General features: G+C 31.2%; 1 non-coding gene across 1 annotated transcript; it reads right to left on the reverse strand.

Annotated features, from left to right (window-relative positions):
• Positions 1 to 1,678: 1,678 nt before the first annotated feature.
• TRNAT-UGU (transfer RNA threonine (anticodon UGU)) lies at positions 1,679 to 1,751 on the reverse strand. Its single transcript has one exon. It is a non-coding gene; the product is annotated as a tRNA-Thr (tRNA).
• Positions 1,752 to 3,667: the final 1,916 nt, after the last annotated feature.

The raw sequence follows: 3,667 nt of genomic DNA on the forward strand, positions 1-3,667 counted from the left end.
ATGCATCTTGATATGTGCTTTAATGCTCTTTTTAAAGTAAAATAATTGGAAATCTTTTATATTAATTTGATAATGATAGTGAATAACCATGTAAGGAGTATCAGTTTGAAGGAAATTGGTCCAATGAAAGATAACACAAATATTTTCTTGAAACCAGTCAATAGATTAGACTGAATGTGATATGTCTCTTTCTAATTTGGCTATACAAGTGTGTATATTCATCATCTTTTAATTTAGTGTACTAAAGCAGAGTATTGCAATATAGGGTGCTGCATCTTAAGTTTTAGCAGCTGTAACAACAATGAAGCATTAGGCCCCAGTGAACTCATGACACCTGGTTTACAAGACCAGTGCTCTAAACCCTGAGCTATGAGACCATTTGGTTAAGTGTTTTTATACACATTTTGGTGTCTGGTTGAGGATGGAAAACAATATACAGCAAATTTCAAATCTTTTCCAGTAAATGTACTTTTTTCAGTTACAATTGTTGTGTTTATGGTCATCTTAAGGTACTTCAAGATTGCATCAAGACAGTAACAAAACTTGGAAAAGCAGTTGTAGTCGTCTATAATGGACTAGGAATGTATTACTTTCCTTCTTAAAGAGCTGTAGGAGAGAGGCCAGGTTAACATAAAACAAAATATTTTATCCTCCTGCCTTATAAAGGAACACTTCAACTTTGGTTTTCATTATACTTTAACACTAATATGTCAATTTAAAATGTAGGATTATGTATACTGTTTCTTTCACTTGGTCCTATTTATTGTGATGTTGATTTCTTTACTGTATTATTTATGGGGACATTTATGAAAACATGTAGAAGTAGTGGAAGACACCTATGTAAATTGGTGAATAGAAATGATTCTAAAACTGTAAAAAGTAATTCATAGCAATTTCTAACTTTTTTAGCAAATAAAATCCAATATGTCATTGGATTTTATTAATTGTATCTCATTGTCCAAAAATCCACTTTTTACAAATGGCCTATTCTGATATATATGCAATATCTATAATTAAGGTATACCTGGTAGACACTTTGAATCAAATTCTTTAAATGCATTTTAAAATTGGCTGTTTTATGATAGTGTGTATATAATATAGATACAAAATTGGTCAAAGTTTCCATGGCTTTCCAACTTTAGGATCCATAGGGTGGAATTATTTCAAAATATTATACCCGCACATATTTATAGAGTTATTTGTAGTCATTAGTGGTCATTACCATGAGTCTGCTTGCACATGTAGAGTATATATGCTTACATGTTCAAATCAGCCTTCAGTTATATCTATTGTCACCTATGTATATCAGTTCAAAATATCAGTATCAATTGAGCAAGATGAAATCTGCTCTATGCAATGCATGTTGATATGTGCTTTAAATGCTCTTTTTAAATTAAAATAATTGGAAATCTTTAATATTAATTTTACAATGATGGTGAATAACCATGCTGGCAGTATCAGTTTGAAGGAAATTGATCCAATAAAAGATTACACAAATATTTTCAACTATGCTCTTGAAACTAGTCAATAGATTAGACTGAATGTGATAAGTATCTTTCCAATTTGGCTATACAAGTGTGTGTATTCATCATCTTCTCATTTAGCATACTAAAGCAGAGTATTGCAATATAGGGTGCTGCAAATTAAGTTTTAGCAGCTGTAACGATAAAGAAGAATTAGGCCCCAATGAGAGTTGAACTCAAGACACCTGGTTTACAAGACCAGTGCTCTAACCCCTGAGCTATGGAGCCATTTGGTTAAGTGTTGTTATACACATTTTGGTTTCTGGTTGAGGATGGAAAACAATATACATCAAATTTCAACTCTTTTCGGGTAAATGTACTTTTTTCAATTACAATTGTTGTGTTTATGGTCATCTTAAGGTACTTCAAGATTGTATCAAGACAGTCACATAAAATTGGCAAAGTAGTTGTAGTCGTCTATAATGGACTAGGAATGTATTACTTTGCTTCTTAAAGAGCTGTAGGAGAGAGACCAGGTTAACATAAAACAAAATATTTTATCCTCCTGCTTTATAAAGGAACACTTCAACTTTGGTTTTCATTATACTTTAACACTAATATGACAATTTAAAATGTAGGCTTATGTACACTGTTTTCTTTCAGTTGGTCCTATTTATTGTCATGTTGACTCCTTTACTGTATTATTTATGGGGACATTTATGAAAACATGTAGAAGCAGTGGAAGACACCTATGTAAATTGGTGAATAGAAATGATTCTACAACTGTAAAAAGTAATTAAATTCTAACTTTTTTTAGCAAATAAAATACAATATCTCATTGGATTTTATTAATTATATCTCTTTGTCCAAAAATCCACTTTTTACAAATGTAGACTCATTGAATCAAATTATTTAAATGCATTTTAAAATGAGCTTTCTTATGTTAGTGTGGAGTGTATATAATACAGATACAAAATTGGTCATACTTTCCATGGCTTTCCAACTTTAGGATCCATAGGGTGGAATTATTTCAAAATGTTATAGCCGGACATCTTTATAGAGTTATTTGAAGTCATTACTGGTCATTACCCTGAGTCTGCTTGCAGGTGCAGAGTATATATGCTTATATGTTCAAATCTGCCTTCAGTTATATCTATTGACACCTATGTATCAGTTCAAAATATCGGTATCAATTGAGCAAAATGAAATCTGCTCTATGCAATGCATCTTGATATGTGCTTTAATGCTCTTTTTAAAGTAAAATAATTGGAAATCTTTTATATTAATTTGATAATGATAGTGAATAACCATGTAAGGAGTATCAGTTTGAAGGAAATTGGTCCAATAAAAGATAACACAAAAATTTTCTTGAAACCAGTCAATAGATTAGACTGAATGTGATATGTCTCTTTTTAATTTGGCTATACAAGTGTGTATATTCATCATCTTTTAATTTAGTGTACTAAAGCAGAGTATTGCAATATAGGGTGCTGCATCTTAAGTTTTAGCAGCTGTAATAACAATGAAGCATTAGGCCCCAGTGAACTCATGACACCTGGTTTACAAGACCAGTGCTCTAAACCCTGAGCTATGAGACCATTTGGTTAAGTGTTTTTATACACATTCTGGTGTCTGGTTGAGGATGGAAAACAATATACAGCAAATTTCAAATCTTTTCCAGTAAATGTACTTTTTTCAGTTACAATTGCTGTGTTTATGGTCATCTTAAGGTACTTCAAGATTGCATCAAGACAGTCACAAAACTTGGAAAAGCAGTTGTAGTCGTCTATAATGGACTAGGAATGTATTACTTTCCTTCTTAAAGAGCTGTAGGAGAGAGGCCAGGTTAACATAAAACAAAATATTTTATCCTCCTGCCTTATAAAGGAACACTTCAACTTTGGTTTTCATTATACTTTAACACTAATATGTCAATTTAAAATGTAGGATTATGTATACTGTTTCTTTCACTTGGTCCTATTTATTGTGATGTTGATTTCTTTACTGTATTATTTATGGGGACATTTATGAAAACATGTAGAAGTAGTGGAAGACACCTATGTAAATTGGTGAATAGAAATGATTCTAAAACTGTAAAAAGTAATTCATAGCAATTTCTAGCTTTTTTAGCAAATAAAATCCAATATGTCATTGGATTTTATTAATTGTATCTCATTGTCCAAAAATCCACTTTTTACAAATGG

The sequence above is a fragment of the Taudactylus pleione genome, unplaced genomic scaffold, assembly GCF_031769625.1.
Source record: "Taudactylus pleione unplaced genomic scaffold, aTauple2 ptg000109l, whole genome shotgun sequence".
NCBI classification, from domain to species: domain Eukaryota; kingdom Metazoa; phylum Chordata; class Amphibia; order Anura; family Myobatrachidae; genus Taudactylus; species Taudactylus pleione.